Source organism: Dasypus novemcinctus, chromosome 5 (genome assembly GCF_030445035.2).
Source record: "Dasypus novemcinctus isolate mDasNov1 chromosome 5, mDasNov1.1.hap2, whole genome shotgun sequence".
Classification (NCBI taxonomy): domain Eukaryota; kingdom Metazoa; phylum Chordata; class Mammalia; order Cingulata; family Dasypodidae; genus Dasypus; species Dasypus novemcinctus.
Window position 1 is genome coordinate 32,866,905 of NC_080677.1, and position 24,758 is coordinate 32,891,662.

A 24,758-nucleotide genomic window follows, 5' to 3' on the forward strand; every position below is an offset into this window, starting at 1 on the left:
ACAGTTCTACATTAATAGTAATAATTATTGAAAGCCACTTTCAATAATGGATAGAATATCTAGACAGAATATTAGTCAGGAAATGCAAGACTTGATGATATTCTAAATGAATTAGACATTTATAGGACACTTCACCCAACAACAGAATATACATTCTTCTCAAGTGCATGTGGACCATTCTCCAGGATATTTATCTTAGGTAGCAAAATAAGTTTCAATAAAGTAAAAGATATTGAAATGATACCATTTATCTTCTCTGATCTTAATGGAATGAAGTTAGAAATCAATACAGAGGGAGAAATGGAAAATTCACAAATAAGTGGAAATTAATGTACTCATAAACAAAAAAGGGATCAAAAAGGAAATAAGGGTTGGGAGCACTGGGGATCAGGGCTGAGGGACAGGAAGAGAGAACATTACTGCCCATTAAGCATGAGGACCCAGCCTCTTGAGCCCTTCGACAGGCTCGGTATCCAGGTTTAACTCTGTTACTAATAGCAAGGATCCCAAGCTTTACTTCCAGCTCTGAGAGGGCCATCCAGATGCCCCTAGAAGTCCCATCCCCATGCTTGAGGGCTGAGCCACTCCTTCTGCCTCGACGACATCAGGCATGGGCTCAGGAACCCGGATGCTGTGCATGCTCAATTTCCCTCATCCATCAGGGCCACCCCTAGGAGGCTCCTGTATTCTTAGGTCTTTCTGCCTTTTTTTTGCCACTGTCATTTTATACCCCCACCAACTGAGATGTGATTGAGAAGGCTGGGTCAGACTATCTTTAGTAACGCCCCTTCATTCTGCCTATAACCTACTCGTGACCTCTGATCTTGAATCCTATAGTGACTTTCTGCTGGCCTTTGACCCACTGATTTCTGCCTTCAAGATCATTCTCATTCGCAAACTTTGCTGGGCCTATGGGGTAAAGGGCATTAAATCTGCTTGTCCGTGGAACTCTGTAACCTTTGCCAGGCATAGTTAGCAAAGGGCTGCACGGCTTAGAGTTCTAGTTCTGCAGTTCATGATTTTTGGCAATTGACTTAATCTCTTTGTGCCTCAGTCTCCTTCATCTGCAAAGTAGAGCTAATAATGGCCATTTAATAGCTTGTTGAGAGGACTGAGTTTGACAAGTCACATGGATCATCGCAGCAAAGATTAGCTATTATTAGTTAACCATTTTCAAACAGCCTCTTCCATTAGGTATAAAGTTTTGCCTGAGCCAGAAGATAGGATTTCTGCTCTCAGAGTGCCCCTGGTCTGTTGCAAGAGCTACAATTCTGCAGCAATTATTATTACCCCCCTTAAAGAATAGCAATAATTGTAGCTAACATTTATGAGACTTTTTTTTTTCCTTATACATGACCTCATTTAATGATGACATCTTCATTTAATAACTTGTTTGTGAGCACTGCTGTGTGCCATGTCATGTTCTGGGTGCTGGGAATACAGTAATGAACAAAACAAATTGTTTGATCTGTTATTCTGAGGCACACAGTGGTTCACTCTCCGAAAAAAAATCACTGTACATGTAGTCTGTGCTGGAAACTGTACTAAGCATTAAGCATGCTTTAGAAAACAGGCAGATTGTCCCTGTGCTCAGGAGTTTATAGTCAAGGCCAGTGGTTCTAAAATGTGATCCTGGGATCAACAGCAACAGTATCACTTGGGAAATTGTTAGAAATGCAAATTTCAAACCCACCCTAGAAATACTGAATCAGAAATTCTGGAGGTAGAACCCAGTAGTCTATGGTTTAACAAGCCCTTCAGGTGATTTCATTGCACACTAAAGATAGAGCACCACTGGGCTAGATTAATAATTTGCCAAATTCAAATAACATTTTTTGAGCACCTGCCCTCAGCTAGGCCCCCTGGTAAGTATCTGCACATAATTTATCCCATTTAACTTTCACATCAGCATTGGAAAATAGGTATTCTCTGTCCTGCTCAAGGGTGCACCCCTAGTAAGTGATAGAGGATGGATTTATAGCTTCTTGAGGATAGATGCTGATGTATTGGGTTTTACTGGTTTCTATATCCCCACTCAGTGGTTCTCAAACTTGGCCGTACTATAAAATCATCTATGTACCAATACCAAGTACAAGACCAAAAAAATCAGAATCTATGAGTAAAAAAAGGAAATCACAAGAGAAATTAGGAAATATCTTGAAGAAAATGAAAATGAAAACACAACGTACTAAAACTTATGGGATACAGCCATAGCAGTGCTGAGAGGGAAATTTCTAGCTTGAAATGCATACATTAAAAAAGAAGCATGTCGAATTAAAGACCTAACCTCAAGGGAAACGGACTTTGGCCCAGTGGTTAGGGCGTCCGTCTACCATATGGGAGGTCCGCAGTTCAAACCCCGGGCCTCCTTGACCCGTGTGGAGCTGGCCCATGCGCAGCGCTGATGCGCGCAAGGAGTGCCTGCCACGCAGGGGTGTCCCCCGCGTGGGGGAGCCCCTTGCGCCCGTGAGGAAAGCCGCCCAGCCTAAAAAGAGGGAGCAGCCTGCCCAGGAATGGTGCCGCCCACACTTCCCGTGCCGCTGATGACAACAGAAGCGGACAAAGAAACAAGACGCAGCAAATAGACACCAAGAACAGACAACCAGGGGAGGGGGGGAAATTAAATAAATCTTTAAAAAAAAAAAAGACCTAACCTCAAAACTGGATGAACTAGAAAAAGAAGAGCTAATTAAACCCAAAGTGAGCAGAAGGAAAGGAATAACAAAAATTAGAGTGGAGATAAATGACAGAACACAAAAAGCAATAGAGGGATTCAACAACAACAAAACGTTGGTTCTTTGAAAAAATCAATAAAATTGACAAACCTTTGGCTAGACTGATAAAGAGAGAAATAAAAAGAGAGGACACAAGTAATTAACTGACCCAAGGAAATCAAGACTATACAAGGATACTATAAACAACTGAATGCCAACAATTAGATAGCCTGGATGGAATGGACAAATCCCTAGAAACACTCAAACCACCTACACTGACTCAAACAACTCAACAAACCAAAAACTAGTAAAGAGACTGAATCAGTCATCAAAAACCTCCCAACAAAGTACAGCCCAGGACCAGATGGCTTCACAGGGGAATTTTATCAAACATTCCAGGAAGAAGCAATGCCAATCTGGCTCAAACTCTTCCAAAAACTTGAAGAGGAGGGAACACTCCCTAACTCATTCTACAAGGCCACCATTACCCTCACTCCAAGGCCTGATAAAGATACCACAAGAAAAGAAATTTACAGACCAATATCCCATATGAATATAGATGCAAAAAATCTACAAAATACTAGCAAGCTGAACCCAACAGCTCATTAAAAGAACATAAGAAAATAAATTAATATAATATACCACATTAACAGAATGAAGGGGGAAAAAATGGATGATATTCTCAATTGACACAGAAAAGGTACTTGACAAAATCCAGCACCTCTTCTTATTAAAAACACTTACAAAGCTTGGAATAGAAGGAAATTTCCTCAACATAATAAACAGCATATATGAAAAAGCCACGGTTAACAACATATTTAATGGTGAAAGACTGAAAGTCTTCTCTCTAAGATCAGGAACAAGACAAGGATGCCTGCTGTCACCACTACTACTCGACATTGTACTGGACGTTTTAATGAGAGCAATTGGGCAAGAAAAAGAAATAAAAGGCATCCAAATTGAAAAGGAAGATGAAAAACTTCTTCCATTTGCAGATGACATGATCCTGTACATAGAAAATCCTGTAAAATCTATAACAAAGCTCCCAGAGCTAATAAGTAAAGTGAGCAAAGTTTGGAGTCCAAGATTAACACCCAAAAATAAGTAGTGTTTCTATACACTAGTAATGAACAACTGAATGAAAATATCAAGAAAAGAAAGTCCATTTACAATAGCAACTAAAAGAATAAAATCTAGGAATAAATCTAAGCAAGGATGTAAAGTACTTGTACTCAGAAAGTACAAAACATTGCTAAAAGGAAAGCAGTTGTGGCTCAACTGATAGAGCGTCCACCTACCATATGGAGGGTCCAGGTTCAGTACAAGGGCCTCCTGACCCATGTGGTGAGCTGGCCCACAAACAGTGCTGCTGTGCACAAGGAGTGCTGTGCCATGCAGGGGTGTCCCCCACACAATGGTGCCCCAACAGCAAGGAGTGCACCCCACAAGGAGAGTCACCCTGCGTGAAAAAAGTACAGCCACCAAGGAGTGGCACCACACACAGGGAGAGCTGATGTAGCAAGATGATGCCACAAAAAAGTGACACATTTTCCCAGTGCTACATGACAAGAATGCAAGCGGACACAGAAGAACACACAGTGAATGGACAGAGAGCAGACAACTGTGGCAGGGGGTAAGGGGAGAGAAATTTTTTAAATAAATAAATAAATCTTTTTAAAAAATTGCTAAAAGAAATTAAAGGGTGCCTAAATAAATATTCATGGATGAAAAAACTAAATATTGTTAAGATGTCAATTCCACCCAAAGTAATTTACAGATTCAACATAATATCAATCAAAATTCCAACAACCTTCTTTACAGAAATGGAAAAGCCAATCTTTAGATTTATGTGGAAGGGTAAGGGGCCCCACACAAAGCTACAGTAATCAAAACAGCATGGTGCTGGCATGAGGACAGACATACAGACCAATGAAACTGATTGGAAAGTTCAGAACTCAACCCTCATATTTATGGTCAACTGCTTTTTAACAAGGGGGCAAGGACCACTCACCTGGAAAAGAATATTCTCTCCAACAAATGATGCTGGGGAAATTGGATCTCCCTTTGCAAAAGAATGAAGGTGCAACCCTACTACAATATATACAAAAAATCAACTCAAAATGGACCCTACACCTAAAACATAAGAGTCAGAACTATAAAACTCTTAGAAGAAAATGTAAGGAAGCATCTTTAGGACCTCGTGTTAGGCAACAGTTTCTTAGACTTGTACCCAAAGCACAAGCTACAAAAGAAAAAACAGATGAATAGGACCTCATCTAAATTAAAACTTTTGTGCAAAGAGGACATTATCATGAAAGTAAAATGAGGGAAACAGAACTGGCTCAATGGATAGAGTGCTGGCCTACCACATGGGAGGTCCGCGGTTCAAACCCTGGGCCTCCTTGACCCGTGTGGAGCTGGCCCATGCACAGTACTGATGCGCGCAAGGAGTGCCGTGCCACACAGGGGTGTCCCCCTCATAGAGGAGTCCCAAGTGCAAGGAGTGCGCCCCATAAGGAGAGCCACCCAGCATGAAAGAAAGTGCAGCCTGCCCAAGAATGGTGCCGCACACATGGAGAGCTGACACAAGATGACGCAAACAAACAAAAAAAAGAAACACAGATTCCCAGTGCCTCCTGATAAGGATGGAAGTGGTCACAGAAGAACACACAGCGAATGGACACAGAGAGAAGACAACTGGGGGGAAGGGGAGAGAAGTAAATAAAATTAAAAAAAAAAAAGATGACACAAGAGATACAGATTCCCGGTACCACTGACAAGAATAGAAGCGGACACAGAAGAACACATAGCGAATGGCCACAGAAAGCAGACAACTGTGGGGGCAGTGCAGTCAGAAGGGAAGAGAAATAAATTTAAAAAATAAATCTAAAAAAAAAGAAAGTGTCAGGCTACACAATGGGAGAAAATATTTGGAAACCACATATCCAGAACATATAAATGACTCTTTCAACTCAACAATGAAAAGACAAACAACCCAATTTAAAAATAGGCAAAAGACTTGAATAGAAATTTCTCGAAAGAAGATATACAAATGGCCAAGAAGCATATGAAAAGATGCTCAACATCATTAGCCATTCAGGAAATGCAAATCGAAACCACAATGAGATATAATTTCATACCCACTACACTGGCTATTATTTTAAAAATGGAAAATTACAAGTGTTGGAGAGGAGGTGGAGAAATAACAACACTTGTCCATTATTGATGGGAATGTAAAATGGTGCAGCCATTGTGGAAAAGTTTGGCAGTTCTTCAGAAAATTAAGTATAGAATTACCATATGACCCAGCACTCCCATTTCTATGCATATACTCCAAAGAACTGAAAGCAGGGGCTCAAACAGATTTTTAACCAATGTTCATAGTAACCCCAATGTCTATCAACTGATGAATAAACAAAATGTGGTATATACACCCAATGGAATATTATTCAGCCCTAAAAAGGAATTAAGTTTTGATACATGCAACAAAAATGGATGAAACCTGAAGACATCCTGTTGAGTGAAATAAGCCAGATACAAAAGGATAAATATTGTATGATCTCATTGATATGAAATAATTTGAATAAGTAAATTCATAGAGTCAGATTCTGGAATAGGTTACCAGGGGATAGGGTAAATGTAGGGAACAGGGTTATAAGGCTTAAATTACAGACTTTCTATTTGAGATAATGGAAAAGCTTTGGCAATGGATGGTGGTGATGGTAGCACAACATTGTGAGTGTAATTAATAGCACTGAATTATATATTTGAATGTGGTTAAAAGGGGAAATTTTAGGTTGTATATATGTTACTAGAATAAAATATTTTTTAAAAATTCATGGAACTGCACAACACAGTGAACCCTAAATTAAGCCACTGACTATAGTTAATACAATTATAAAAACGTGCTTTCAACAATTGTAACAAATGTACCACACCAGAGCAAGGTGTCAATAATAGGGTGGTATATGGGAACCCTGTATTTTATACATGATTTTTCTGCAAACTCACAATTTCTTTAATAAAAAAGTGGGGGAGGGACTGTGCAAGGAGTGTGAAAGAAGAGGCTGGCTGCAGACAGATGGAGGCCATCTACAGAGATACACGTGGCTAACGTGGGTTCTTCTCGGGGCTGCAGAAGCGACAGCTCCCAGTGACACTGCTGGTGTGGGGCCGGGTAGGGTCTATGTCCTGTGTGCAAAGGAAGTGGCTCGCAGGACCACGTCAGGGCAAGTGCCCCATACTGATGACAGGCACAGAATGTTCTAGGCCCATACAGCTAGAGTCGTGTCTTTCCGTGTTTTCTCTGATTCCCAGGAAACATGAGCCAAATGCTGCGGGAGCCATTAGTAGAATCACGGAAGCATAAAGAGGTGCAAAGAAGGAAAATGCACACCTGAGATGGAAAATGAGAAAAGAGGCTGGAAAAAGTGAGAAGGAAAGAAGCTTCTTACCACTGATCTCAAACGCTCTGAAGTTTTACAACTATCTCTTCATTTTTATAAACAAACGAGGACAGAGATCTCATTGTCCATGATGTCAGTGAAAAAAAATTTATGGTAACCCAATCCCAAAACTGGAGCCTTTTACAATCTACATGGAATATATCTGAGGATCAGAAGTGGGAACCACAGCATCCGGTATCTAACAATTGTACCCAGCATTGCTTGTTAAATTATCCCTTAGCAGTTTCAGCTGAGAGAATAACACATTGGCCCTAAAAGCAAACACAGTGCTGAGAACCTTAAGATGGGGCATTGATCGGAGGGACGGGAGGTGGGGTTGGGATAAGCATGGGGGCAGCAATGGGTTCAAACCTTGACACCTCCATTTGTTCAAGTCATGAAATATTTCTGAATAGTAGGATTTGGCTATAATAATTCTTATTTCACAGGATTAACTGGAATAATGTAAATCAAAGTGCCCAGGCAACGTGTGGGATACAGTGAGTACTGAAAAGACATCAGTCCTCATCTCTAACCTAAAACATGCCATCATGTCAAACATATCTAAAGTGTTCCTGGAAACAAATCAGAAACTGTTATCACATACCTTGGACACAGGACTGGTCTTAGGCAAAGTCTGTTCCTGCCCTTTGGTTCCCCCTTTTATTCCCCTCACTGCCTTCTCTGTTCTTCCAACCCCAAGAATCCAGAGGTCCCTGATGAGGAATTAAATTAGGAATTTCCAGTTTAAGTCAGAAAGGGACTCAAGACTTCAAGTTTGTAAGCTAAAATTTCCCTTTCTTGTCTTCCTAAGGGTACCCAGGCCACCTGGGGAGTGGGAGGAGGATCAGGGACATTTTCTCTCACTAGAGACATGACGCATACACAGATTATTACAAGTTCCACCACTAAGGAGCTGGAGTTTTTGAGCACAAGAGAATGCATGTGTTTTCAATTACACAGGAAAATAATATGAGATCTAGTCTATCAAAGCCAGCAAGCCTAGGCTGGACATTCAATGGGGTGTGTGGGAGTTTGCTGAGAAAATATCAATAAACGCACAACAGAACTAGGAGTCTTGCTCTATCTCCCTGACACTGAGGGATTACTACCAAGCACCAACTAGCAAGGCAATTAGAAAAGGACCTGACCAAAAGGGGAAAAGGATAAAGAAAAATGAGTTTAAATGGCTAAGAGACTTCAAAATGAGTTGGGAGGTCATTCCAGAGGTTATGCTTATGCACATTTCAACAGGTTCTCATTAACTACCAAAATAAATATTGCCTCAAATAACGGGGCTCCTGAGGGCTCTGGAGACATTCAGGCACTATAGGCAGGGCAGACAGTGCAGGAGTTTGGTACCCTGCCAGCGGGCACTACTTGAGAATGTATGCTCCCCAGTGTGACAGAGGTGGACTGAGTTGTGTCCAATATGGCTCTGCTGCCCCTTCTATTTGAACCTATAGTTAGTACTAGAGTTGATAGGTATATGTCCAAGAGACTTGAATCTTTGGGCTGTCCATGTGCCAGCTGAGCCCTGAATGTCAACAGAGTTCCAACACTACTCTCCAGTTCATCGGATTCACCCAGGAGAACTAACAAGGAGATGATGATGGACAATGACCATCCCAAGGAACAGAGAGAGTCTGCATCTGCAAGCAAGATAGTCCCATCCATCTGCCCCATGGCATCTAAGTCCCCTCTCAATTAGAGGCAGAGTGGGCGTCACCATCCCAGAATCCTCAGGATTACTAGTAAGTCTACTGTACACTTACTGATAATCTACTATAGACTTATTATGATTCTAGCAATGGAAGAACTTTTATCACTGATGTGGAGGCTGTGGCCATAGGAAGTTCTGAGGAGAGGGAGAGGGAAAAACAGGTGTAATATGGGGGCAATTTCAGGACTTGGGTATTGTTCTGAATGACAATGCAATGACAGATACAGGCCATTATATATACTCTCATAACTTAATAAATTGTGCGGGACAGTGTGTAAACTACAATGTAAACTATAATCCATGCACCCTGGCAATGCTTCAAAATGTGTTCATCAATTGTAACAAATGTACCATACTAATGAAGGAGGTTGTTAATGTGGGGAAAGGTGGGAGGGGTAGAAAGTGGGGCATATGGGAATCCCCTATATTTTTTATGTAACGTTTATGTAATCTAAGTATCTTTTTGAAAAAAATTTTAAAGTATATTTAAAAAAAAAAAGTCTTGCTCTATCCAGGAAACAAGTCTAAATTAAGAGATGAATGCTGTTTTGTTTTGTTTAATGCTAAAAACTGAGTAATCCAGGACAAATATCCTTCTGAATTAAGCAATTTTCTTTTATGTACAACTCCTGACCTTAGGAGTGGAGGCTGGGGTAAACCTTCGGAGTGTTCCCCTGCAGCTCAGAGGCCCAGGCCCTCCACCTAAGGGGTGACCAAGCAGTCAAGCTCAGAGGCTCAGACAGGAGAGCCCTATGGACACAAAGGTATTTGTCCACAATATTTCATCACAGGAGTATGTATTATTTTTTGTTTGACTTTTTTCTCAGTACTCCATTCTCATTTTTTAATAGAACATTTATAATTTTCTGTTTTTTTTGTAATTTTAAAATCATTTGAAAATTCAGAAGTTAAACAAAATAGGAATATAGTAGATGAAATCCTGCATATGACCATCCCCTTTCTCATCCCACTCCACAGATGTAACGGTTGTTTACAGGTAGTGACACAGCTTTCCAGACATTATTTGCTCGAAAAATGAAATCACACAGTACCCACTATTCTGCTTTCATTACTTTATAATGGACTTTTTCCATACCAGCTCATTTATAGAAACTTCTTTCTTTGTTCACACAGGCCAAGCATTTCCTAAAGATAGAGACTTAGAAGTAGAATGGATGAATCACAAAGTATGTAAATTTTTTAATATTATAAATGCTGCCAAACTGCCTTTTGGTTATACCAATTCACATTCCCTCCAACGTATATGGAAAGAATCTATTTTCCCACCATCTTACTGGATATTGTCAGCCTAAGAACAAATGGCTTCATGGTTGTTTTTAATCCACATTTATTTGATTATTAATGAGGGTAAGCATTTTTATACACATATTTTAATACATATTTTCTTTTTTTTCTATTAAGAGTCATGCCTGTTATATATGTTAACAATTTGCTTTTACTCCTTTAGCATCTACCTTTTAGCTGTTTATGGAGCCTTTTTCCTTATAGAAGTGTAATGTTTCATGAAGTTAGATTTATCGATATATTCCTTTATGGTTTCTAGGTTTTATTAAACTTGGAGAGGTCTTCCCTACCCCAAGGTTATTATTAAAAACCACCATAGATAGACAGACAGACAGATAGGTAGACAGACAGATAAAAGGAAAGAAAAGAAGGAAGGAAAAACAAATATGGCAAAGTAATAGTTGATAAATCTGTACAAATGGGTGAGGGTATGCTGGAGTTCCACAGATAGTTTCTGCATTATTCTTGTAACTTTCCTGTAAATTTGATGTTATTTCTAAATAAAAAGTTTAAAATAAAAAACCCAGGAGAAGATGTAGCTCTAGTGGTTGAGTGCTTGCTTTCCATGTACGAGGTCCCAGGTTCAATCCCAGTACCTTCTTAAAAAAAAACAAAAAAACCATTATATATACACACATATTTAATATCTATAGTTTTCATTTTGACATTAAATCTTTAATCTATGTTGAATTTACTTTTGTGAATTGTATGAGACAGGGATCTAACTTTTTTCTAGGTGGGCAGCCAATTGTCCCAACAGACTTTATTGCAGGCAATTTTATCATACACTAAATTCCTATCTTCATAAGAGAACCATTTCTGGACTTCTTATTCCTGATCCCAGGTGATATATTTTGATATGTGGTTTAACAAGACTCTCCTCAGTATTCTTTTTCAAAAATGGTTTGCCTATTACTACAAATTTATTTTTCCAGGTAAATGTTATTATCAGTTTACAAAATTTAAATCATTTAAAGACCTGGTCTAAACAAAACTCCCAAGACCTATTAGTCTGGTTTTGTCACTGAAGCGTCAACCTTTGGCCAGGAGATGGCCTTACTTCCCAGTAATTCACACACTAATTCACACCTCAGACTTCATGAACTTTTGCTTGAAGTTACCAATCCCTCAGCAAAAACTTTTCAACACTATAATTAATTCCAAGAGGTCTGAATGCCCTCTTTGTGCCTCTACCAATACATGTTCTGAATCTTTTCTCTTCTTCTCCCCAAACACTTTTTATCTTTCCACCTTCTGTCTTTCAGAGCTAAAGATTTCTACCCTAAATCATAGTAAAGTGGTTCAACTCACAAGATAACATGCCAAGGATGTTGTATTTTGATAGGCACTTCCAGGAAGCTCTGCTGATCTTTTACACACCACACAGGGCAGTGAGAGAGTTGAGCAAGTCCTTTGGCATTTCTTAATCTATTCAGCTGACACCACTTATTCCAAAGGGAAATACTGGGCTGTAATGGAAATACTATGAAGCTGGACCAGGAGAACTGAGTTTTGAGCCCCTTTCTACCGCTACGTAGCTGTGTAGTAACCTTCCTGCTGACCTTGGATGATTCATTTGTGAAAATAAGATTACTGGAATAGAAAAAAAAAAAAAAGATTACTGGAATAGAAAAGTCATTATTAACCTTTCTTACAACATGGGTGACTCTTTAAAATCTAAAGAAAACTTTGAATTCTCTCCCCAGAATAAGGTACTTTTGTGCATGAATATTAAACCATACATTTAAGGGGGAGTCTACTGACCCCCTTCAAGTCCATCTATGTATCTCCAAGGTCAAGATCATCAAGGCCTATCACAAGGCTTAAAGACGAGAGAGGTCACTGGCGTTCTTTGTATGGCTTTTGTATTATTTTTGCAATTGTCCCGTAAGTTTGAAATTATTACAAAATAAAAGTGTAAGGGGGAAAATGATAGCGGACACAAGAGAAACGAAACTTTAAGTGAAGATGAATCATTTTCAGAACTAGAAGCTATCTCCTCTGCAGAAACTAGGGAGAAGAAGTGGCTATTAGGGGGAAATCAAAGTACCAATGAAAGTTGCCCCTGGGAAACGGACTTTGGCCCAGTGGTTAGGACGTCCGTCTACCACATGGGAGGTCCGAGGTTCAAGCCCCGGGCCTCCTTGACCCGTGTGGAGCTGGCCCATGCGCAGTGCTGATGCGTGCGAGGAGTGCTGTGCTACACAGGGGTGTCCCCCGCGTAGGGAGCCCTACGCGCAAGGAGTGCACCCATAGGGAGAGCCGCCCAGCGCGAAGGAGGGAGCAGCCTGCCGAGGAATGGCGCCGCCACACTTCCCGTGCCGCTGAGGACAACAGAAGCGGACAAAGAAACAAGACGCAGCAAAAAGACACAGAAAACAGACAACCGGGGGAGGGGAGGGGAATTAAATAAATAAAAAAATAAATCTTTTAAAAAAAAAAAAAAAAGAAAGTTGCCCTTGATGGAGCCTGGCCAAGCCCTTCACATACATTCACGGAGGAGTGGCTAAGAGCACTGAATTCTGTGCTCTTACAGAGTATGTAAAACAGGGCCTGGCACACACAAAACCCAAAATAATAATTATTAGCTATTCGAGAACTCTGGGACATATTTGCCAGATGGTTAAAATTGTGAGCTGAGTCGTTTAGTGAAGTCATAAATATCTCAAAGTCTTAATTCCTCCCCCCTCCCGAAGTAAATGGAGGACAATAGAGCCTGCTTCATGAATCTGTTGTGAGGATTAATGATGCTTCCACATAGAAATTCTTTTCACAATACCTGGCACATAGTAAAGGCTCAAAAAATGTCAACTTTTGTATTAACAACCCTAGCAGGTAAGGAATATCATGACCCTTTTTATTTTTTTAATAAAAGATAACTCAAGAGAGGTTAAATGTCCTGTGGGTAGTGCCTCTGCTAGCAAACGACTGTGTCAAGATTTCAACTCAGATGGGTCTGAAACCAGAAGCTGTAACCACCACTCTTGTGTGAACTCTTGTTTGAACAAGACTTGAGAACATCAGGGCTAATTCGTACTCGTCAAGTCACTAAGAAAAGTTTCTTTCAGCTCCTTGAAATGAAAGACCACGATGGCTGCAAGGTGACGCCCTTCACAAGTGGTTAAGTCACAGTCCCAACACCAAAAGAGGAAACAGAAGCCACTTCCCCCAACAGCTAAACCAGCAGAGTGAATCTTTTTAAATGATGGTGGAGAGCCTAAGGCTGAGAAAAGATATGAAGAGTGCTACAGGTCAAGAATTGCAGGGACAGGGCATACACTTAGTCTTTTTTATTTGAAAAGGAATGAAGATGTTTATTTTTATTTTTGGGACAACAAGCTTAAAGGGACCTTCCCATAAACAAAACAAGAGGAAGTGTTTATCACAGTCCGGTGGTGGGAACAGCAGCAGCTCACAAGTCAAGAGGAGCTCCTCACAAGGAGCTGCAACAAACTGAGAAGCTCCTCTCTTTCAACACCTATTTCCTCACCACCGAATTGGTAACCCCAAGTGAGAATGAAACAGGATGATCGGTTAACTTCAAGTCAATGCTAATCGTTATTGCATATCTTCACATATTTACTTCTAAACATATTTTTTTGTATGTTTATTTAGAAAAGCCCTATTAGTACATCTCAAAGTGGACAGCTCCTTAAAAAGAAAAAGACAAGTGTATACCTGCCTTAGGAATGGGTTATCAGTCCACGCCCAAAGGAGTGAAAGTCTCTGCACTCCAAAAGCCCTTCCCCTCCCCACAACTCTAGAGTGGGGTCAGAAGCCCCCCAGGTTCCAGACGGCTTCTGCTCCCTCCTGGAAGACAGCCCTGGGCGACACTAATCTCCTGGGGCTTAGCTGCCCGGTAAAATGACAGGTTTGACGGAGATCACGTGAAAGCCTCCTTTCTGCTCTACATTTCTAATTCCATTATTCTTACATGGAAGCAGGTCTGGCGGAAGGAGAAGCTCTTCCCCTCAAGCAGCATATGTTGCTCTACATTACTATTCCCCCCAACAATCCGTGTAATTTTAGGAAGTATGCTGCATCCAGAACTGGAAAACAAGGCTGTTGCTTCAGCAGTCAATATAGATCTTCTCCCTGGGCCTTTTCCCTCAGTCTCACAATCCAACCCCCGCCTCCCCCAGAAAATAAAGGCCCACCCGTCCCGATTTCTAAGCTCAGAACTACCCTTTCAAGAATTAAAAATACCGATTCAAACCCGGTTTGGTGCAAGGTGCCACAGCCCCTTTCCTAGAATCCAGGACTCCATCTCTACCCCACCTTGTCTCCCAGGTGTCTTTTTTAGCAGATGAACCCATGAACCAAACGTTCCTTCCCCCGCAAACGAACCGACAAGCCCCACCCCCCACCCCCGCCCCGCACACCGTGCCTGGACAGGAGGCCGCCCCTCGGCCCCAATCTCAGAGGACCCAAACCTCTTCGGAGCCGGCAGGGGAGCCGGCACCTGGGTGCGGCGGAAAGGGCCCCGCACCTCTGCAAAGGAAAGGGGTGCCGGCTCGTCCCTGGCCGCGGTCCCCCCACCCCAGGCGGCACAGGGGAGGCCTCCCTGCCAGGTCTCCCCGCACTTACTGGCGGCTTCTCACACCCGGCAGGGCAAGGCAGGGAAGGCGGGCAGGCGCGCGGGCGGGCAGTGGAGTTTGCTGACTCAAAGGCGCGGCGGCGGCGAGCGACCAGCAGCGCACCCGAGCGCAGTCCCGCGCTCCCCGCGCACGTGAGCGGCCCCGCGCCTGCGCTCGGCGCCCGGCGTCCGCGTGTGGCTGCCGGTGTGGCCGCCGGGTCTCCCGCTCCCGCCGCCCCTGCGGCCACCGCACCGCCCAGCCCACTGCGGTCCCCGCCGGCCGCGCCACGCCCTTTGGCTCCGCGCAGGTGCAGTCGACCCGGGCGCCGCCGCACTTTGGAGCCCGGGCTCAGCCCCGTAGGGCCGCTAAATCACATGAGGGTGGAAATGCGCCCTCACTCACACACACACTCGCAGTTGCTAGACGCTGAGGCTGAAGGTGTGCAAACGGCACCCTTTGGTATTAACACTTGAAAGGACTTTGAGTTCGCTACCCCTGTTCGTTACAGGAGGGACTGATGGGTGTAGAGACAGATAAGTAGATAGATCGTGGGATACGTATAGAATGTTAATGGTACAGACAGGTGTTGGGCATATATGAGTGTGTGTAAATACTGTAAAATTCTTTCAACTTGTCTATATATTTGAGATTTTTCATAATAAAATTTTTGGGGGAAAATAAATGAGGTCTGCAAGAGACCTGAGTCAGCAAACCATTTTCCAAATCGCTCCTTGGGTTGGGTCTGGGCCACTCTGCCCGGAAAATCTCAGTGATTTGGTTGAAGTCATTTAAACGCTAATGTGTGACTATGTGACACCGAGTAATAAATGTAACCTAATACTTCATATTTCAAGCATGAATTATCCCATTACACACAGTCTGCAGCTATTATCATTGGGGGGGTCACTCCAAGGCGCACCTAAAGAAATACATGTCTATACTCCACAGCTAAATTGACTTTGCATGACAAAACTTCTAAATGTTTAATATCTTAACATTTTGGATACTGAATTTGCATTGCTGAATCCTGAATCATTGGTATTGAATTTCCTAAAATTGTATGGGTCATAAAACACAAATTCTTGTCCCTATGCTCCATAAAGGAAAGCACCGACTGGAAAATAAAACGCAGCACGTCTGAGAGCCTAAAAGAGTCTGCAAAATTAAAATCTTATTCAACTTATTATGGTCAAAAGCACAACCTAACAACTGTGGAGAGGGCACCCTACAAACCCATGGAGAGTCTATAGGAGTCATTTAAATCCCGGTTAGAATTATGGCCCTAACAGAAAGGAAGAATATGAAAAACTTCATAGTAGAATGAAGAATGAATAGATTATTTTAACCCAATCAAGCAGTGTAGCAGTTGGGTGGTGTTTCTGATCTAAGAGTTGGGTAATATGACCCCTGGATCCAGGGAATTGAGTTATGTAAATGGTCACCATTGTATTTTTAGGATTAGTATTTTTGTTATACCATCAGTGGGTCTGGTAAAAAACTTGTTCTCCATCCTGGTCGGGTCACTCTGGCGGTTAAGAAATCCTGGTCTGCCTAAAACTTGCTTTTAAAAAGAAATGTCATAATTCTTAGTGGGTGAGCAATTCAACCCTGGAAAGACTGAGAATTAAGTATGGAAAATTTTAAGAGATTCAAGCCCGTAATACTAATATTTTGCATTAAGGAACTGGGCAGAATGGCATTTTATGGATATGTAATGCTTACAAGAATTTGGCTTATTGCTTGGTGCTTCAAATTTTAAAAGTGTAATTTAATTTAATTGATAGCTGTATAGGAATAATTTTAAAGTTACTGTCTGACTAAAGGTATTAGTCAAGGTTCTCCAGGGAAACAGAACTGACAGAAAATATCTGTAAAGAGTATGAGATTTTATAAAATTGTCTCATGCAACGCTGAGGATGCACAAGTCCAAATTCCGCAAGGCGGGCTACAAGCCAGGAACTCAGGTGAAGGTCCTGATGTGTTCCCCAGGAAACATTGGCTATCTGAAGTAGAGATGGAAATTCTCTCCCTGAATGCTGAAATCACTTCTCCTTTTAAGGTCTTCAACTGATTGGATGAGAAGTCACTCATTGCTGACTCATTGCAATCTCCTTAATTAATTGTAAATGTAACCAGTCATCTATGCAATCAACTCACTGATGATTAATATCCAAGAAATGTCCTTGTATTACAATTAACCCAGTGCTTGTTTGACAGAACAACTGGGCACCATCAGCTGGCCAAGTTGACACATTAGCTTAACCATAGCACTAAGTATCAAGATACTCTGAAGAATTTAAGATTTGCCACATTCACAGGTTTAACTCATTAGATTTTTAGTTACTTGTTAATCAGACAAAGAGCTTAACAAGGTTAACTTCATGAATAAAGTTTAAATATTTAAAGGCGATCATTTTAAGTTTATTAATGGAATCAAACATTAATTATATGCTCCCTTATTAAAATTTGCTAGATATATAAATAGAATAACAGGATTAGTAAACCAAACTTAAAATTAAGGAAGAGATGACCACACCCTGGTCAAGATGGCTGAGCGAGATGTTTCAGGGCTCTGTTCCCCCACAGAAGCTTTGCACAACCAGCAAGAACTGGCAGAAACATCTTTCTCAAAGCTTCCAAAAAAAGCCAATTGAAGGACTGCAGTAACAGAGCCAGCACTGAATCAAGAAAAAGGCAGTAGGATCTCATGGCACTCCAGGTGCACCTCCTCACCTTTACCAACTCAGCACAGAGCCACCCCATGCTCCCAGTGCTGATCCCTGATCCCCATTCCAGAGGAACAGAGTAAGGCTGGGAGCATCTATCCCTGGCCCAATTGTCTGGTTGTGGCCTGAAGGACTCAGAATTTCTGACAGAAATTCTCTCTCAGAATTTATCCTGCATGTAGAAAGCAGCTCACCCAGCTCTCCGACAGAAGGCTGTGGGAGAGCAATCAAGTTATGCCACCTGGAGCAGAAGATTGCTGGGTACGGTGCCTGAGATGGTAAGGGAACTGTTTCCCAGAGGAGAACCACCTGGTAAATTAGGGAATTCCAAGGACCATTTATGCCTAAAACAGAGGCAAGAGCAGAAAGGATCAGGGAGGAACCTGTGCTTTGACCTGGAGCAATTCCCTAAATTCATTGTATAGGAAGCACTGAAGGAGAGCACTCAAACAGGTCAATCTGCAGGACAGGAAAAGATGTCTTTATTTCCTTCTTTTTTTGTTTGTGTGTTTGTTTGTTAGCTCCTGGCATTCAAGGAAAGCTCTGACCTAACCTAACTGGATATAAGTTTAAGGAACAGATGTCTCAGAGACTAAATTACAGCAATAACCCATTAAAATATCAAAATATCCAGGTTTCAACAAAAGGCTACAAAACATACAAAGAAACATAAAGTGATGGCCCAGGCAAAGGAGAAGATTAAAGCATTAGAGGGAAGAGGATTTGGCTCAACTGATAGAGTGTTCACCTACCACATGGGAGGTCCAGGGTTCAAACCCAGGGTCTCCTGACCCATGTGGTGAGCCAGCCTACACGCAGTGCTGATGCATGCAAGGAGTGCTGTGCCACACAGGGGTGTCGCTGCATAGGGGAGCCTCATGGGAAAGAGTGCGTCCCATAAGGAGAGCTGCCCAGTGCGAAAAAAGTGCAGCCTGCCCAAGAATGGTGTCGCACACACAGAGAGCTGACACAGCAAGATGACGCAACAAAAAGAGACACAGATTCCCAGTGCCACTGACAAGAATACAAGCAGACACAGAAGAACACACAGCAAATGGACACAGAGAGCAGACAACTGTGGGGGGGTGGGGAAAGGGAAATAAATAAATAAATAAATAAATAATAAATATATATAAATAAAGCATTAGAAACTATCAATGAGGAGAATCAGACTTAAGACTTAGCCAACAAAAACTTTAAAAATGGTCCTAAGGGAAGCAGACTTGGCCCAGTGGTTAAGGCATCCATTTACCACATGGGAGGCCCATGGTTCAAATCCCGGGCCTCCTTGACCTGTGTGGAGCTGGTCCATGCACAGTGCTGATGCACGCAAGGAGTGCCCTGCCATGTAGGGGTGTCCCCCACGTAGGGGAGCCCCACGTGCAAGGAGCGCACCCTGTAAGGAGAGCCGCCCAGCGCGAAAGACAAGTTCAGCCTGTCCAGGAATGGTGCCATACACATGGAGAGCTGACACAGCAAGATGATGCAACAAAAAGAAACACAGATTCCCATGCCGCTGACAACAACAGAAGCGGACAAAGAAGAACACACAGCAAATAGACACAGAGAACAGACAACTGGGGTCGGGGGAAGGGGAGAGAAATAAAAAATTTTTTTAAAAAGATGATTAAAAAAAATGGTCCTAAAAATGCTCAAAGAGCTAAAGGAAACATGTACAGAGAACTAAAGGAAATCAGGAAAACAATAGATGACCACAAAGAGAATATCAGTAGGAAAAAGAAAATTGTGAAAAGGAACCAAATAGAGCTGAAGACCTCAGTAAGAGAAAATTTTAAATTCCTAGAGAGGTTCAACAGCAGATTGGAGCTGGTAGAAGAATCAGACGACATGGAGGAACCTTGAAGACATCATGTTGAGTGAAATATGCCACACACAGGACAAGTATTCTGTGATCTTGTTGTAGCAGAGAGAAGTCGGGTATACGCAGTATTAAAGGCCAGGAGGTGAGAATTCTGAGAAGGAAGATTTATTTCAACTGGGCAGACTCAGCCGACTCTTGTCCTAATAAAAACCAAGCCCTGAATGGAATTTTTCAGTCCCTTTTATACAGAGGATGTAAGAGTGGGAAGTCGAATGGTGCTTTTATGCAAAAGGGCTTTTTGTTAGTTTCTTCAAGAGTTTTATCTGAGTATCAGATAGGTTATATCCTCCAGGTGAGCTTGAATTAACAAATATCCCCCACATTCCAGGTAAGCTTTTAACATGAACCCCCCACATTCCAGGTAAGCATAACACATTTGGTTTGCCTCCTTCCTGAGTATCCAAAGCCTAGAGAGTTTACACTTCTCAACTGGCTTCCTAGGCATACTTGGATATAGAATAAGTTTGAATTTATGCACAGGTCATATTAATCTCACTGCTATGAAATACTTAGAATAAGCAAATTCAGTGTTAGAAACTTTAATATAGATTACGTGGGGGTCAGGAGGGTGGAGTTAGTTCTTGAATTGTTCTGCATTTCTATTTGGGGCAATGGAGTTTGCTAATCGATGGTGATGATGGTAGCACCATATTGTGAAAGTAATAGCACTGAATTATATATTTGAATGTGGTTAAAAGGGGAAATTTAAGTTGTATATATGTTACTACAATAAAAATTAAAGGAAAAAAGAATCAGAAAACTTAAAGATAATTGAAATCATTCAATCTGAGGAGCAGAAAGAAGAAAGAATGAAAAGAAGTGAGCAGAGCCTGAGGAACCTGTGGGACACCATCAAGCATACCAATATTCTCATCGTGGGAGGCCCAGAAGGGAAAGAAAGAAGAAAGGGACAAGAGAACGTTCAAAGAAATAGTGGCTGAAAACTTCCCAAATTTAATGAAAGCTGTGAATAGACATATCCAAGACACTCAGTGAACCCCACATAGGGTAAACCCAAACAGACCATACCATGGCATATTAAGAGCACACTGCTGAGTGCCAGAGATAGAGAGAGAGTACTGAAAACTGCAAGAGAGAAGCAACATGCCACCCACAAGGGAGCCTCAGTAAGAGGAAATGCCTATTTCCATCAGTAACCATGTAGACAAGAAGGCAGTGGGATGACATATTTAAAGTGCTGAAAGCACTAAAGTGCCAAATAAGAATTCTATATCTGGCAAAACCATCTTTCTAAAATGAGGGAGAGATTAAGACATTCTCTCAAAAGCTGAGGGAGTTGACTACCACTAGACAGGCTCTACAACAGATGCAAAAGAGAGTTCTGGATGTGGCTCAGGTGACTGAGCTCCCACCTATCACATGGGAGGTCCTGGATTCAGTTCCCAGTGCCTCCTAAAGAAGATGAGCTGATGCGACGGGTTGGCACAGTGGGCTGACTCAACAAGAGACACAGGAGGAAAACGTAATGAGAGAGACAACAAAGCAGGGAGTGGAAGTTACTCAAGCGATTAGGTGCCTCCCACTCACATGGAAGGCCCTGGTTTCAGTTCCTGGTGCTCCTAAAAGGAAGATGAGTACACAGTGAACAGACAGCAAGCACAGACAACGAGGGGGTGGGGAGAAATAAATAAATTAAATTAATCTTTAAAAAAAAGAGAGAGTTCTGCAGGTTGAAAGGAAAGGACAATAGACAATAGAAGGCAGCTACATGAATAAAGATATCCAGTGAGGTAAAGAAGAGGGTAATTATGATGCCAGAACTATTGTATTTTGGGGTTTTTACTTCCTATAGTATCTAAAAGGCTAATGAAGAAATGGAATGATAAATCAGTGGTTTTTAACTCATCTTGCAATTTGCAACAAAAACTACATAAAAATGGGGGAACAGAGGAACATAGTTTGTGTAGACTATTGAAGTTAATTTCAAAGCAAATGAAATTGTTATAGATTTAGGATGTTAAATTTAAGCCTCATGGTTAACTACAAAGAAAATATTGGAGAATATGCAAGCTCATAGAAACAGAAATTAGAGTATAGGCTGCCAAAGGTGGGGGCTAAGGGAATGGGGAGTTAATGCAAAGGGGGTTAGGGCTTCTGTTTGGAGAAATGGAAAATTTTAGTAATGGAATGTGTTGAGGGTAATGAATGGGATTAATCTTATTCAATGATATGCTTGGGAGTGGTTGAGTTGGGGAAGTTTATGTTGTATGCATGTTCCTGCAATTTAAGAAAGGAAAAGAAAGAAAGACAGAGCAACTAAAGGGACAATGACAATTAAATGCAATACATAGGGAAGTGGATGTGGCTCAAGTGATTGGGCTCCTGTCTACCATATGGGGAGTACAAGGTTTGATTCCTGGGACCTCCTGGTGAAGGCAAGCTGGCCTGCATGGTGAGCTGGCCCTAGCAGAGAGCTGGCCCATGTGGATTGCTGGCCCACACAGCAAGATGGCCTGAGCAGAGTGCTGGCCCACGCAAGGGTGCTGGCCTGCACAGTAAGCTGGCCTGAGCAGAGGGCTGGTGCAGCAAGATAACACAACAAAAAGACACACAGAGGAGAGACAATAAGAGACACAGCAGACCAGGGAGCTGAGGTGGTCCAAGAGATTGAGCACCTCTCTCCCACTCTGGAAGGTCCCAGGATTGGTTCCCAGTGCTGCCTAAAGAGAAGACAAGCACAGTGAATGGACACAGAAAGCAGACAATGATGGGGCGGGGGCGGTGGTGGTAGGAGAAATAAATAAATAAATAAATCTTTTAAAAAATAATAAATAAATGCAATACACGACCCCGGATGGGATCTGGTAAGGGAGGAGAAAAAGCTCAAAAGAACATTATTGGGACATATGAAAAACTGGGAATATAGACTAAAAGCTTTATATTGATGCTAAATTTCTTGAACTTGGTAACTGTGCTTAAGGTACATATTCGTAAGTGTTCTTAGAAAATATACATGATAGTATTAAGTGTTCAAGGAGTATGATGCCTACAAACTACATTCAAGTGTTCAGAAAATGGATTGATAAATAGCTAGTCACAGGGAAGCAGATGTGGCTCAAGCAATTGAACTCCCACCTACCACATGGGAGGTCCCAGGTATGGTTTCCTGTGCCTCCTAAAAAAGACGAGCAAGACACCCAGCTGAAGCACTGGGCAGGTGCAGTGAGTTGACACAACAAGATGACACAACAAGAGATGCAAGGAAAACATAATGAGAAACACAACAAAGCAGGGAGCAGGGGTACCTCAAGAAATTAGGCACCTCCTTCCCATGTCAGAGGTCCAGGGTTCAGTTTCTGATGCCTCCTAAAAAGAAGACGAGCACACAACAAACAAACACAGCAAATGCAAACAACTTTGGGGTGGGGAGAAATAAAATTAAACAAATCTTTTAAAAAATAGCTAGACACAGACAGGCAAATAGATGAAGAGGATAATACTGCAAATATGCAAAAATGTTAAAAATTGGTGGATCTGGGTATCTGGGTAGATGGAGTAGGGGAATGTTTGAGTTCTCTGTATGAGGTATTATTCTTGTAACTGTCCTGTAAGTCTGAAAGTATTTCAAGATAAAAAGTAAAAAATAAAAAAAATTGTGCTTAATTTGTACAAAATTTCTATTTAGGTTGATTATAAAGTTTTGTAAATGGATGGTGCTGTTGGTAGCACATTATTGTGAGTGTAAGTAACAGCACTAAATTATATATGTGAAGGTGGTTTGGTCATATGTATGTTACTAGAATAAAAATTGAAATTAAAAAGTTAAAGAAAACTAAGCAAGAATTAAGTTATTAAGTTTGTATCTTTAATACATCAAACATTTTTAAAGTAGCATCCAAATAATATTTTTTGTATGCAAAAACTCCTGGGGGCACAAAAAAAATTCACCTTAACACTGATTACCCTTTCTATCTTTCCGGGCACTGTTTTCTAATGCTGGGAAAAAGTAGCATCTAACATCTATGTCTATGGACTATCAACTGAGCATGTGCCTTGATTTACAATTTCTCAAGTCTCTGTATTGAGGATGGTAACTGGAGTGTTTAGGAAATCACTCATCTCCTTGTTAATTTGTGGTGGATATGCAACTGGTATGTTTTCACCCAACATTTTTACCTATCCAAAGCCTGCTTCAAGGACAGCTTCTGGAGCCAGCCTAACTAGGTTTAAATCTTAGGCTTACCACCTACTCACAATGCAATTGTGACCAAGTACCTTAAACATTCTGGGCCTCATTTTCCCATCTGAAAAAAATGGGGGTGATAATAATAGCACCAACCTCATAGGGCTATTGTGAGAATTCAGTGAAATAACCCTGGTAAAGCTCTTGGAGCTGTGCTGGGTTCATAGTAAGAGCACAATAAATTTCAGCTGTTCTTATTACTTGATTCTTTTTACTAGCCTCTTCCATCAGGCTAAGTGCCACCCCCATCCCCTGCCTCTGAGTCAGTAAAAAGGCATTCCGTCCTTCCTCCTCAAATTGCAAATCCACAGTAAATGTAAGTGGCCTGGACTCAGTGTTCAGAGATTGTGATTAACTGATTGTATTAGTCAGCCAAAAGGGGTGCTGATGCAAAGTACCAGAAATCTGTTGGCTTTTATAAAGTGTATTTATTTGGATAAATGCTTACAGTTACAAGGCCCTAAAGAGTCCAAATCAAGGTTACTTCCTCAACAAACTCTGTTGCCACATGTTGAAGCAAGATGGTGGCCCATTTCTCCTGGCCCTTCTTCTTCCTCTTAAGGCTTTGTGGCCCCAGCTTCTTCCTATTTCAGCTGTGGGCTGGTGGGCTCATTTCTTTCTGGGTCTTCTCAGCTGCTCAGTGCTCTGGTCTCTTCAGCTGCAAACTATCAAGCAAATGGCTCAGCTCTCTGCCAGGCTTTACCTGTTTGAGCCCTCTCCTTTCCGTCACATGGCAAGACTGAAATGACCAAGCTCTCTCCTTTTCTGTGTCTGTTTATATAGCTGCAGAGCGCCACCCAGCCTGCAGATGCTGCAGAGAGCCAACTTAGCAAGGTGACACAACAAAAAGAAGAGAGAAAAGTGAGAACACAGAAGAGCCCACAGTGAATGGACACAGAGAGCAGATAGCAAGCAAGCCACAAGGGTGGAGGGGAAATTTTAAAAATTAAAAAATTTTTTAAACTTTAAAAAAAAAAAACCACATTGGGGGAAGCAGATGTGACTCAAGTGATTAGGTTCCCATATAGGAGACCATGGGATTGATTCCTGGGGCTTCCCAATGAAGGCAAGCTGACCCATGCTGTGGAGAGCTGGTGGCCTGCACTGTGAAGAGCTGGAGCAGCAAGATTATGCAATAAAGGGAGAGACAGAGGAGAGACAGTGAGAGACACAGCAGACAAG

At 41.8% G+C, this 24,758-nt stretch overlaps 1 protein-coding gene across 1 annotated transcript in view; it reads right to left on the reverse strand.

Annotated features, from left to right (window-relative positions):
- The window catches only part of SNX10 (sorting nexin 10), an 84,108-nt gene extending 69,082 nt beyond the window's left edge, over nt 1-15,026 (reverse strand). Inside the window, exon 1 of the mRNA XM_004459944.4 lies at nt 14,775-15,026. The gene's annotated coding sequence lies outside the window, so the exon portion shown is untranslated. The remainder of the gene's footprint in view (nt 1-14,774) is intronic.
- Nucleotides 15,027-24,758: the final 9,732 nt, after the last annotated feature.